The sequence below is a fragment of the Mixophyes fleayi genome, unplaced genomic scaffold (assembly GCF_038048845.1).
Source record: "Mixophyes fleayi isolate aMixFle1 unplaced genomic scaffold, aMixFle1.hap1 Scaffold_34, whole genome shotgun sequence".
NCBI classification, from domain to species: Eukaryota; Metazoa; Chordata; class Amphibia; order Anura; family Limnodynastidae; genus Mixophyes; species Mixophyes fleayi.
This window is the reverse complement of record NW_027447404.1, coordinates 254,918-270,246: the sequence shown is the minus strand read 5'-3', so window position 1 is coordinate 270,246 and position 15,329 is coordinate 254,918.

The following is a 15,329-nucleotide window of genomic DNA, read 5'->3' as shown; positions in this document are numbered from 1 at the left end:
CGCGTTTCAGGTTTGCAATTAAAAAAAGTTTTACGCCAGAATGTGTTCATTAATCGTCTCCGACATGGTCGACTTTCTCCAATTTAGCTTAACATTTTTTATTTAATCAATTAAAATTTCAAGAAATTCTGACAAATGTTCTATTTCTTGTAGCGATTAGACGAACCGGTTCAAAAAAACAATACTGCCGCCGGTTCAAACATCTCTAGGTCTTATGTTTGTTGGTTCAGCACACAAAATAGCTGCCTCTACCGAGTTTAAGTGCCGGTTGCTCTTTCTATTTTATTTTGAGCAAAAATTAAGGAACTCGCTCTTCAATCTCCATATAAGCTGCCGTTACACAGACGTTTTTCTTAGGTGTACTGGCAATGTTAGCGCAAGAACAATAAGCATAATAAAAATAACACAAATATAATTTTTCAAATTGTGTTCCAACAGATGGCCAACACTACAGGAAAAAACTACACTGTGGAAACCTTGCACTGACCTGCAAATTGGACTTCCTTCGGTGATTATATGAATGTAGACCAGGGGCAGTCTGGGCTGGTGGTTATCTGCCCCCCCGGGCCGGTCCCTTAAGGGTCTACCTTGTGCTTGGTCACTGGGCCACCTGCATTGTTTTCCTAATAGGCTGCTGAGTCTTGGCCCCCAGGGCTAAAATTTGCCAGCCCTCCCCTGATGTAGACAAGCCTAAGTTTTTTTTAATTCCGATTAAACATTAGATAAGGTTGGGGGGAACCAGATTCCATCCTCTTATTAATTTTAACATCGGGATGCCCTCTATTGTAAATGTTATTTTATTCTCTTTTTATGGGAGGCTTTGTTAAGTACACCTTGTATTACCATGACAATATTTTACCCTTTGTACAGTAGTATGTGATGCACAATCCATTAAAATAATTCTTATTCTATCGTCAATGGTGTATATTTATGGAAAGTTATGAATATTTATAAAACTTTACAAAGTAAAAATGATCACAGTACAGTAACTGACTTGTAAAATAAAGACATAATTCTACTACCTTTGCACCTGGAGGACCACGATCTCCCATTAAACCCACTGACCCGCGATCACCCTATAATACAGAAAGAATAACAATGAGAGTTACTAATACACATATCAACAAATGGTTTAGTATGAGAAGAAAAAGCATTAGAAACATTACCTTCTGGCCAGGTGGTGCTTGCCCCGGAGAGGATCCTGGATCTCCTTTTGGACCCTGTAGGAGAAAACAAAGTCTCTCAGTAAATACACAAGTCAAATGAATAGCATGGTTTTATTTTCTTTCATGACAGTAATTCTAAGAAATGCTTTTATGGAACATGAAGAAAGAAGATAATCCCACATTAAATGTCTGTAACCAGCAGCCCCCGCTCATATGAGGATGTAGGATTAGCAGCTTCAGCTCTTCCATGACTTGCCGATCTGATCTCCTCAGGCAGCTTTAGCAATAGTGGCCCCAGTTGCATTATCCATCCATCACCAATAGAAGACCTTAGTGGACCCAGGACAAAGGTCACACAATGCATCAGGGATGGTAATACTTTCTAGTGACTTGATTGGCTACAGTCACAGGGATGGTAATACTTCTAGTGACTTGATTGGCTATAGTCACAGAGATGGTAATACTTCTAGTGACTTGATTGGCTACAGTCACCTGGATAGCAATACTTCTAGTGACTTGACTTGCTACAGTCACCAGAATGTTGAGGCTTTCCAGTGACTTGATTGGCTACAGACCAGTCACAGGGATGTTAAGACTTTCTAGTGACTTGATAGGCTACAGTCACCAGAATGTTCATCATTTCTAGTTACTTGATAGGCTAGAGTCACAGGGATGTTAATACTATCTAGTGACTTGATTGGCTACAGTCACCAGAATGTTAATCATTTCTAGTGACTTGATAGGGTACAGTCACAGTGATGTATATTTTTTTTTTCTTATGGTGTTAGATAAGACAAAGCAGGGAACTTGTCAAAGTTAATATTGATCCTGTTCCATACAAACAGCATTGAATTACTTAGGCTGCTGACCAGGGCAGCCATTTTTTCTCCAAGTTGATTGACATATGAAAAATGTTGCTATTTTTTATAATACTCTAAATTTAAAAGAGTTATAATGGTCCATTATTAAAGGGGTAATTAAAGAAAATATATATGTATTTTCCACACACTGGTTCTCCTTTATGAAATGCCAAATGGGTAAGGTGGAGAGAAAAATCCTCTTCAGTGAAGTTGGTGAAGGCCAAATTTCTGTTGGTGGTCCTGGATTTCTACCATAATGCATTGCTTGACAATGAAAATGGACACTAGAACTTCCCATAAATAGCTCTAAAAGAGAGATCTGAACCGTCACAGGTGTAGATGTAACGCAAGACTAACATATATGCCTATTCAGAAGAATGGGAGTGAAAGCTAGGACCTATGAATAAGGGAAATATCCCCTAACTAAATGTATATATTAGTACCATTAGGGAACAGTGAAATCTAAATGGGATTGAATACAATTTTAATAGGATTTCCTAACCCCTCACATTCAGCCTGAACAATCAGATGCAATAATAGCAAAACAACAATGTTAACTCTCCGTTAATAAGTCAATCTGCAGCTATTGATCTAGCAACTATACCTCAGCAAAAACATGAAGTGCATCCAGCTATTTTAATTTCACGTTTTTCACTAGCACAAAATCAATGATGTTAAGCAGAGGTGTATGACTATCTAGGTCTTGAAGAGCGGCAATACTTGTTGTGTGAGATGACTTTAATAATTGACGGGTACCCGGATGAAATTCTGACAGCTGAACTTCGATATCGTGCCATGCATTCCAAGCTGCTTTTTGTTCCTGTGACGTCGGTTCCGGAGGTGTGTCCAACGTGTATCGTCTCCAATTGGAGACTTTCGCAAGGGGAATGTTAATGGGTGTGGGTAGAAAGACGTCTCCTATTTATGTATCCTTCATTCCTCTTGTTGGAGCATTGTTGGTTGAATGTCCTATAACTGTTAAACAGATCTGACAAGCCTGTCCATGATTAGGCTCTCACATATAGATTTAGTTTTCATTAAGATCTAATATGTAATTGACAATTCATATGATACATATTACAATACAAGTTAACCTGTGCATGATACTCATGCATTCTAGTCAAATCAAGCTACTTAAGGTGTTAAAAAGGTTCTTGTCATGCATTTCGGCCATAGCCCAGGCCTCAACCACTCCCCACTGTCACCCCCGGCAACCACCAACCACTCCCAACTGTCACTTCTCCTTCAAGAAATATATATATATTTTTTTTAAATCTTTATAAATGCTTTCAACAATTAACAAATAAAATTAACAAATTAAAAACATCTTAGTATACCAAATTTCAGCCCTTTCTGAATTTTTTTTTCCACACACACACTAAGAATTTAGTAGGTCAGTGTATAACTCCGCCCAGCAGGTGGCGCTGCAGCTTTGTTTTATTTTTTCCACACACACACAGACAGACTAACACACGCCACTAGACATTTATATTATAGATAATGCAGTAAATCCCAGACCAAGGAGTAAGAAATGATAAATAATAAGAAATGGAATATAGAAGTATATAAAAAGAGATGTACATATCAGAAAAAATAATAAAACAAATAAAAAATAGAAAGAAAAATAAGGAAAAAAAATAAATATAAAAATCCAAATAAAATAAAATTAAAAACAAAAATACAAAAAATGCATGATCCTATTACACAATGGTGAATATCCAGAAAACAATTGTATAGCGTATTCCTATAAATATCCATAAACCTATTTTATAGCGTATACTTGATGATAAACTAATGTACAGTAATGGTTTATAAATATTGGAGAATAGTCACTGACTTCAGCACAAATTGGTCATTAATTTCTGTAAAATAATAGTTTTATCTAGTCAGAATGGTAGCAGTGTGGGTATCAAACAATCAGAAAGCTACTTTCCTATTCCTATTCTAATAAATCAGTGGTTAATCATCAACTACATTCGTACATTCCCATTGTTATAGGTATCCATTTGTATAGAAAGGGTACTAATGAGCAACATGAATAGCAAATACAATGAACAGTGTTCACCAGTGGGTACAATAAACTGCACCAGCTAGACCCCGGGACTGGATCAGACTCACAAAGCGAAACGTGGAGTGGAGGGTAGAGGATAGGGAGGTTAAGTCTACGGTACCATAGGTTCACAGGCAGTCCCCCAACCTGTTACTGGTCTGGCTTACTCTGCTTAGCTTCCAACATCGAACATTTGTGGCATACCTAGAGTAATATGACAGTAGAAACCAAAGGCCTCCTCCTCAAAAATCTCTCTCCACGACATACCCGTGGGTAGATACTCTTCCTTTTGGTCTGTGTGCATCTGTATATTCCGCTGGTAAGCACCAATATGGACAACTAGATCACTGATGTCACTTCAAAATCAACATTAAAGCCTATGGTCGGATTCTCCCCAGAGGTGATCCCACATTGGGGGTATTTGTGGGCATAAGATGTCTATTGCGGCCCTTCAGCATCCCATTCCAGGCATCCCCAGCTGCCATGAAGGATGCCAAACCAAGTACAATACAACATCAAAAGCAGGGTCTGCCCATACCAAAGGTGCAGTAGGTATTGTGATAATAAAGTTTTAAATGTTTAAATCAGTATATTTTTGCTAGTGTACTAGTGCTCTCAGCAAGCCCTGGCATTTCTAATGTGTTTGATAAAGTGAGCTACTAAGGTGAAAAATATGAAGTCAGAGGGTATGGTGTGTGTGTTTACCTGGGGCTTCTGCCCTCTATGTTAAAATAACAGGGACAGCTGAGCAGCTTCAAAGGCCCCTGGGGTGAGCTACATCCTGACATAGGAGAGTTTTTGACACCTGACGAGACTTTGGACAGGAGGGAGCTGTTCAGAGCTTGTGGTCTTACACAATGAGACCACGTGATGACTTGCTGTATCTTATGAAGACAAAAGCAACACATGAAGGCTCTCTATGCAGATATATAGAAATATGAACTTCAAAGAAAATGCCTTCATATTTCTTATTTTGGGAAATCCATGTGATACTCCATACGGAGGGGCAGAAACCACACCAGGGTTGTGAATTACAGGTACTAACGGTAACAGGGAACAGCTATACTCATATTTCTTTTGGAAAGGTATGTCATATTGTTAAATTCCATCATGTTTGGTATTTAAATGTGCAGGATATTATGACCAGATTATTGACGGGGGAGTAATGTTTCTGGGATATATCTGAGAAAAGTTAAGACAGATCAAAACTTGGGAATAGTTTTGAACAAACCCTCTCAACGAATTCACTATCTGTCTAGAAGAGATAGATTGCTTGACGATGGGGCAAAGACATTTGTGAAATCGGACAGAATCAGGGGTATACACACATTGACATAGTCACGGAAGTAGATAGGGGTTTGTTTTAATGTGCATAGAAGCTGCTGATTTTAAGCAGGAGTTTTGTTGTGGAAATATGATTCATGTTCTATAAATTGCATGTGGTCTCTGCCTTTTTTTTTGTCTCCTGTGCAAAATGTGCCTATATATATATATATATATATATATATGCACAAAGGGTGGAAGAAGACAGGAGACTTGCTGAAGGTAAATCAGGTAGACATACAGATATGCATCTCTGTGTAGAACAGGGGTAGGCAACCCCCGGCACACGTGCCAGACGTGGCACTTGGAACACTTCTTTCTGGCACTCCGGAGCTCTGCAGCTGCCTTACTAAAGCAGCCAAAGATAGATGAAACGCAACAGTTCCATTTTGATAATCTTCGCCTGTTTTAATGAAACAGCTCCATGGTTCCCTTGTGGAACGAATGATGTGTGGATGTGCGTGCTGAGTTCTCCAGAGTAAGTATGAGGCATAATATAAACTTGAGGCACATCTATTCTGCATAACATGAATGATTATTTGTTGGTCTCTTTACTATTAACATTACCATGATATTAGCATGATAAATTAAGAAATATATATATATATATATATATATATATATACACACACACACATACATACACACACACACACACATATACACACGTAAACACAAACACACACATTCCTGGGCTTGAAAATATGTTTTCTGGCACACTGATAGAAAAAGGGTGCCAAGCCCTGGTGTAGAACATTGGAGTAAGATTTTTGCAACAAGACCTGACATAAGTGAAACCCTAGAAAATGTAAAATTTTCATGTTTTACACTTTTCACGGTTAGACAGACATGTACTGGATATTGCTATAATTGATGAAAGTGTTATAGAAATGGACTCCTTTGCAGGGCCCTCTTAACAACATTATGGGCCCCCGGGTAAAGCAGTGCACCCTATATATATACAAAAAAAAAAGTGAGATTATATATATATATATATATATATATATATAATCTCACTTTTTTTTTGGGATCAAACTATATGCGTACATATCCATACCCAATGTGGTCCCAGAGCTATACGTCGTTTTTGATTTTATGGAGGTTCTGCATATTTTTTTATATGATTTATTTTGGTCTTTTTCTAGAAACAGCAAAGTTAATGATGACTGTGTTATCTTCGCTCCAACCACATGTCTGCACACTTGTTTCTATGTCTGTATTTTGAGTTGCATGCATCTCAAGATAGATATAACTTAAAATCCATTGAATATTTGCTGCCAGAATGTAAAAATGTGGTTGGAGCGAAGATAACACAGTCATCATTAACTTTGCTGTTTCTAGAAAAAGACCAAAATAAATCATATAAAAAAATATGCAGAACCTCCATAAAATCAAAAACCAATGCTAGATATCCTGGCCTAGTTTCCCTGCAAAAGTCTTTACCAGTGCCAAGCTAGCCTGGATAGATCACACTATACTAAGGAAACATGCTACATAGGGTCCCCATGCTATAGTGGGTACCAGTTCCAGCCTGGTCTGCATGGATCTTGAACATCTAAGTGGGCCCACAAAAAATGAACAGGCAGACTAGAGACCACCAATCTTCTGTCTGGATCTTTCCAGGAACCCTTGGGCTTTGGGTACTTAATAGAATTAAATAAGGAACACTGGAATAGTGTCAGGATTGTGTACAAGATTATGCTAAATCTTATTGGCATGCTTCCGAACTGTTCCGATTAAGACTGGACAATCCCAATTTGAGGTCTCCTTTCTCCTGATTGGACCAGAAGGGTGAGAGAAATGTATAAATCCATTTACTTACATCCAGCATAGAATGGGTGTTGTATGAGCGTAACAATTGCATGATCTAGCATGGGGCGGCCAAGTGATTGAGAAGCATGATAAATGCCTGCAGGGGTGTGGCCAACCCCCAAATGATATAATGACATCCCTGTTGTTACATGGCCATGTCCCATCACCCTCTCTGTCCCGATTTGAACAGCCACAATGTTGGGAGGTATGTATGGGCACATATGGACAAGGAGGCACAGAATCTAATGTACCCCTGATTTTCAACAGGGACCCCTGCAAGGAGGATTTGGCTTGGTTACAAAGGGTGCACAGGTTGCTTTCCTCCAGGACAGTTATCAGCATAGTAGTGGTGAGAATAATCAAACAATCCGGGTCAAGCTAATCAGGAAAAGCAATACCAAGGGAGATCCAAAGAGAGAGATCAGAATAGCCGAGGTCAAACCAGGAGCAAGATAAATAAATCACAATCCATGACAATAATCTGGGAACAAGCCAGGTCAATACCAAAGAGGAGCAGTAATAGTATTCAGAATATGCACAAGGAACGCTGGAGACAAGTAAGACCTTATACCCTGGCACCCTAATGGTGTGGGAGAGGTAGCCAGGAGCTGATAGGCTGGAAGATAGAGGGTGGTCAGTGATGACACTGACCGCTGACAGGGGCAGAAGATAGCATCCCTTTTGCCTAGCAATGGGACATGCTATTGCAAATGCACCCAAAGGCGCCAGGACGGCCAGGGGGAGCTGCGTCTCTGTTGCCTGGAAACAGGACGCATCCGGATGGAAATGACAAGCGGTCGTCCTCACGCCATGATGCGGAGACGGCACCTGACAAATAGCAAATCTGGCACCATAGTGGTCCCAGATATTGTGTAACATGTTGCAAAAAGCACTAGCAGCCATTGACTGTATGTGCATGCTAGTGCTTGATGAACAATAAGCACCAGCAAGTCCCTGGCTACCAGCACTTTCTGTGGAACAAGCAGTTCCACGTTTCACAATAGCTGTAGTTAAAAAATTAGACACACGAGGGGTAAACAAAACTTTTAGCTAGATAAAGTCTCCTCCAAATCCCTCTTTTACCCCTTCTTAAACATAAAAATTTTATTTGCAGACGCACCCCAAAGGGGAAAATTCATCTCAATGGAATGTAATGTACTTGGACGTGAATATCTCCCCAACCTCTCCAAACAGAAGGGGCTGCAAGTGCACATTGGGACTGATTCATCGAGGTATGCATTCTGAGTACTAGGTATGTTTAAAAACGCACCTAAATCAGCTCTGCATACTGCCAAATTCTGCAGGGAATGGATCTGAAGATGCGTGCACTGATTAATTCTGTGTAGGTCTTATCTACTACACCAGACACTGCATGATATGTCCAATGCCTATGTGGGATGTACATTTGCAAAAAATCACACAGAAAAAAAATTAAATAAATAATAATAAAGTTACCTGTTAATATAAGCATTAATGACAAAACAGTTAAAAACAACAATAACAAAAAGTTATATATTTTTTTATTTTCAATGAAATACATTTATTAGTAAGACCTTTGTGTCTACTGAACATAAAATATTTTTTTACAGTTGCCTCTGATTGCAAGCACATGTTATAGCATGCATATGAGACTCTCATCACTAGTACACAGGACTTAGAATAGCCCTGCAGCTGAAGCAAGGGATACAGCAGAGAAACAAGTAGCTTTGAGATGCCCAAAGCTTAGTAAAAATGTGGCTGCGTGCGCTTGAGCTTGGCACGCCCTCACTGTACATTGACCATCATTTCCCCAAAAATATATAGACAAAATTAGGCTACTAACTTTTAATATTAAGCATTAATCTGGTTATTACAACTCAGTTTAGACACCATATTTACTAATCAGAATTTTTTCCAACTCTTCCTTCTTGCTCAGAAATATTCTTAGTTCTTCCAGCATGCACTACATGTAATCTTTTGTCCCTGTACTTCATCGTTGATTTTCTTGCTGAAATATCCAATCTTTTTCAGCTTCAACATCTTAGCTCCCCCTAGAACATTAGCTTCCTGGAGCTGCAAAGATTTAGTGGAATCCAGTCTTACCCACACCCAGATAATATTTCCAGTGCTACTGTGTAAATATATATATATATATATATATATATATATATATATATATATATATATATATATATATATAATATATACTATATATATATATAATATATACTATATATATATATATAGTCAAGTCCATAAATATTGGGACATCGACACAATTCTCATATTTTGGGCTCTATACACCACCACAATGGATTTGTAATGAAACAAAAAAGATGTGCTTTAACTGCAGACTTTCAGCTTTAATTTGAGGGACTTTACATCCAAATCAGGTGAACAGTGTAGGAATTACAACGGTTTCTATATGTGCCTCCCACTTTTTAAGGGACCAAAAGTAATGGGACAATCGAGTCAAAAGCTATTTCATGGACATGTGTGGGCTATTCCTTCGTTATTTCATCATCAATTAAGCAGGTAAAAGGTACCTGTTTAACATACAGCATATATCTCAAACTCTTCCTTTCCTTTAACTTCTGCTCAATAGTTTTGCAAACACATTTGTATGCTTCTTGTTGCTTCAATACAGAAACATCCACTTTACACTGACAAAGATTCACAATAAACTTTTCTCTTTAAAGTCTCTTGCTCTTTGCTTATGCACAGAACCAGGCCACACCCAACTTAGGCTTTGCAGAAACACACATTTCCTAGAATTCAGCAACATATACTTGGATTTTCTTCCCGTTCTTAATGAACACACCTGCTTTACAGCAATTCAACTCAGTCCATGAAAACACTTGATTTCTTTGCCTTTAAGCTGTGTCTAATTGGTCTTTGTAAACACACAAATAGCCAGTTTCACTGATAACATTTAACTCCTCTCAAATCATCATATATGCAGCAACTCTGTTTAAACAGTATTTTACGTAGGATTTATTACTCACATCCACGTGGATCTCTGTTTCAAAAGGTTGCTGTGCATAAACATTCCAATTTTTAGCTGCTTTTATCCACATGACAAGGTGTCTGTCCCTTTTAAACTTTCCAAGAACACTCACAGAGCTGGATCTTTGCAAGTATCTACAAAACTGCTGCTATTCTTGACATGAACAGATCTTTGCAAGCCAATTCTCCGTCATATGTAGTGTAATCAGGGGAATAGGTAACAGAGGTTTCAGGTTAACAGCCAGAGCTAGTTTATTCACCAGCTTGCAAACAAAAACAAAACATAAAACAAAATCCTAGCCGTCTGGCTACTAGTTAATACATTTAGCAAGACCCTCTCTCAGGTGAGGTTATATATATATATATATATATATATATATATATATATATATATATATAAAAATATAAAGCAGGACAGACCAATCCAAATGCAGCTGTTTTTTTGTCTTCCCTGTGGCCCAAAACTAGACACACAGGACTTACCACTGTAGGTCCCGTGTGTCTAGTTTTGGGCCACAAAACACACTATTTTGCACTCTAAGAGAATGCAAAATAGTGTGTTATTTTACCAAGCAATTAACTATTTAAATGTTGTGTACATAGAATAAAAATAAACAATCTTATCATGTACCAATCCTGTCCATTTGGGAATTTTGCATCTGATATTAAATGAAAAGAAATAATATTTAATAAAAAGGCCCAAATTGACTTCTTATGTGTAAAAAGAACATTTTTCTTGATAAATATTAAAACCCAGATTAAACACTCTTACATCAAAATCAAAATTTGAGTGCTTATCTGTAATGTGAGAGATCTCACCTCATCACCCATCGCCAATTTCCGGAACCGGGGCTAGAAAACTGCAACAAGTTGGGATCCACACTACAGTATCAAAGATCAGACCAACGTGAATCATCATGAAACATTATATATTGCCATAACACCTTTTAGAAATATCCCATCATAATACGAGCACATGTTTTAGAAATAATGGGAAAATAAACTCATGAATGAATTAGTTAGTAGAATTGTGCCTTTAAGAACATCAGTTTTCTCCAGCATTTTTCTCTGAACTCTGAATTAGATATTAGATGTAAATAATCATTCTATTACATAAATCTAATGCCAGATGTGGCTCACACTGGATTTGAAGATATATGGGAATGATAATGTATCTATTGAGGAGGGTTTATCAGGAACACTTTAAATCAATCAGCAACTTCACTCTGGTAACTTACTTAGGGTACTAAGCATACAGCAGTGGAATCTACCCAATGATAATTTTGCATTTGTTCATGCCCTTTCATGGTCATGAGGAGAGTTTTGACCCCAGTCATCATATCATTAAAAATAAGATGCTTACATCTCTTGTTTTCTCAAAATTAAATTCACGTACACGGCTTTAAAAATCATCCCTGGTTATAATTCTTAGTATAACAAGTATCTAGCAATTAAACAATGCTCAAACTTTCTTGATTTTAGCACCTTATAGAATTAATTAATTCATTGTCATTATTAGCTTCACAAGCATCTATTCACCAGGAGTTTTTTTTAGGTTCTGCCCAATTTAGTGTATGGAATAAATGCACACTGCATCTACAGTAGTCTTCTCTGGTGGGTGTGGCCTAACCAGCTATTGAGTAAGACGTACACTTTATAGCTCTCCTGCTACATTCAATCAATTATCCTGTTATCCTACCTCTGTGGCCTCCAAATTTCGATATTTTGTGGGCGAAGGTGCAGCACTCAGCCTCCGGCTGTTTATTTCTGATTTTTTTTCGCCATCTGGGGCATAGATCTCCTCTCGAGTGGGGTGGCAAGGGAAAGGCCTGCTGTGTATAAGTGATCCCTGCAAGGCCGGCTGATCTGTGGAAGACGGAGTGCGCGGAGGGTGAGTATCTCTTCACCTGGGCTGGGCAAACTAAAGGTGAAAGATTCGGACATAGATCGTCCCCCCTGGCTGACTGACAGTTCCGCCTGAGGACTCACTGTTCCTTTGTCCCCTCCAAAATGAACTACAAGTCATTGCAGTGTATACTTTCTCTCCTTCATGCACCTGAGTTAACCCAGTTAATTTTCACTGGCGGAAATATCCAACACATTCCCGATAATTGTTCTCACCTGTTTGCCTGACTTTGGGGAGGGGGTGTAATTGAACTTGCATAATAACTGCCACTTGCCATCATTTTGAGGACATACATATTTCTCTCCTACATTTGGCACAAGTCATCCTGTATACCTCCCTATATGCCAACATCTACTCATTAACAGCTAAGTGTTCAGGCACCTGAATTTTGTCCCTTTGAGACTTTACAGTCACAAATTAGTTGAGATTGAGGGAAGGGAAAAGTGAGCCTGCATAATATCTGCCACTTGCATGAGCGGTTCATGTATGTAAGCAGAAAGGCCATACATAAATACCATAAGATATGGCACCACTGGTATGAATCAAGTTATGTTATCCACCCTGATCAGGATGATATGGTGAGTTTGGGGATTCACCAGGTGGATGGTTAACTCTCAGCCCTGTGCAGCTTCAATTGATCTGACCTGGAGTGTAGTGAAAATGCTATGAAGATATCATCCCCCAAAAAGTTCACTAAATATCACTGTATAATGTTTATAGCGACGTAGGCAGAGACAGATGATAGTTAGATTAGATGTTAAATATGTTATGTGCATGCTGTAACTAAAAAATCTCCATAAAAATACTTTATTAAAAAGTAGTCTTCTCATCCATCACAGAGCCATATCAGGGTTACTTTTGTAGCACGCTTCTTTAAATGAACAAACTTTATAACAATAATGTGATAATTTGCCTTTAATATTCACATCTCTTTCAAACTAACAGCACTTTTATTTCAAATATTTTGTGTTGACAATACAATTTTAGGTTGTATGGATGTATAGGGTGCTACTTTACTTATGTAATTTATAGTTTTAGTACAAAAATAAGTTGTATAACTACATTTTGCAAAAAAAAATCTATATTTAGCATACAGTATATAAAGAAACCTTTAATTTCAACCTCAGGGCAAATACGTGTGATATTCCATATAACTCATTTAACATGTAGTAAGGTGTTTTGCTTTTATTGTTAATGTGTTTTTTCATCTCTTGGATTTTTAAGTGAATAACTATTAAACATGAAATAAAATCTTTGTAATTTACTTTTATGCAAATTTAGTGATGATAATGCATATTTTACAGCATCGATCTAAGTTTAGTATCCTGTTTTGAGGTTCTTTACACAGATTAACCACCTGACCATTACATCTTATGTTCCTGTATTTCATTTAGAATTGAACAAACTTTTATGCAAATTTTACCACTAGGCACCATGATTGTATACAGAGGAGACCCAAACCGTTATTCTTTCTGAAAGAATCAAAAATCAATCATCTTTTCACCATTTCTCAACAATAATACAATTAAGGGATTTTACATGAAGTCGCATATGAGAAACAAGTTGCAGTCTCAATTCCGGCACTGACCAGCTTCATCTTGTCTCTGAGTTCATGACTAGTTATATCATCGTGTAAAAATCACTAATTCTTCAAGTGTGATAAGGTATCAATGTATCTATTGCCTCATATGGCTTTCTATATCTATTTTTCAAATGGCAGTTAATTATAGAATGTTACAGTTGTAACTGCAAAGCTACAGATATATGAGCTTTATAGAGTCAATATCTGTAATTAAACTGTGACATTAAAACAAGTTGAGTTAATGGGTGATTGAAAAATGAATTGGTGAACACTCACAGCTCTCAAAACCACTTACTGATTTGGTTGATTGGTAACGTACACATATCCATCCAGATCTGCTCATCCTATTGCAATACTTAGCAGATCAATATTGCATTGTACTAATTTTACAGAGGTGCTTCAGCTATATATACATATTATCAATAAGAAAAATCAATATTAATTCAGAGTTAACACGGCCGTAACAAATGCGGGTGAAGGGGGTGTGGCAGGTAAGTGACAGCTAGAGCAGAGGTGAGGGCGGTGAGGTAATTATGGATCACCCCACTTAGGCATCTGCTGTCCCCTGAGATGCATTCTCAGTTAATGCCACTCCCTCTGCTCTATTGAGAGCAGTGTGGGGGGCCAGGAAGTGAGAACGGCTTATCCAGGCCTCTACCAAAATTTTACTATAGGGCCAATTGATGCACTTGTCTGCACCTGAGACAAATGGGTCTATGTATTAATAATCAGCAATAGGATTTATTTTTCTATCACTGCTTATCACCTGGTCAGTATAAGGGGATCTGCCCATGTATGAACCTGTTTGCCGGTTTACACATGCAGAGTGAAACTGAAAGCCATGACTTCCAGTTCTTCTTTGTAGACAAAATAATAAAAAATCTGAAAAAAATCTTAATATATGAAGAAATGCTTTATTTAAATTTATCCTGATATTGTGAAAGGTGGAATATTCTTGATAAATTGACTTCCCCATTTTTTGCTTGGTGAAACCTTCCCCCAGAGATAGCCATTGACTCTCTCTGCTTGCAGGGGCTACTGCCAGTGATAGCATAGCTGTAGATCTTGATCGATAGGGAGAAACCCAATTTCCATTGAAAATACCCATTTTACCCATTTTTTTTCTCTCCCTTTCATAAATAGTCCCCTATAGGTCTGATTACTGAACTTATGTTGTCAGGACCAATTGCCATGACTACAGTTACAATGACTCACCATGGGTGATAGGGGTAATGCTGTGACAAAAATAACAAAACAAAAATATCTGAACCAGATTGAATGATTCTTTCTTGTTTTTCTACATATTTGCTTGGCAGATGCTTGTCTAATCGCTTCCATGGTAATCTCCTGAACCATCTCGGCTCTCTTCTTTAATTAGCAGAATATGGTCTGCCGAATTTATGATGAGCATATTGCAAGATACCGATAAATCATTTACTTTCACTTGGAACCCATGGTTAGAACATTTCAAAGCTCCTGCTCCACTCTAAACTTCATCATATTCCTTTTAGTTCATTTTATATTAATCCCCTCTCTATGCTCTCTCAGACATATGAGTGTCCTTCAATACTGGTAATTACTATCTTGTCAAGTTGCTCTGAATCATCAACATCCTTTGCTATTTGATAAAACAGACTAAATTATA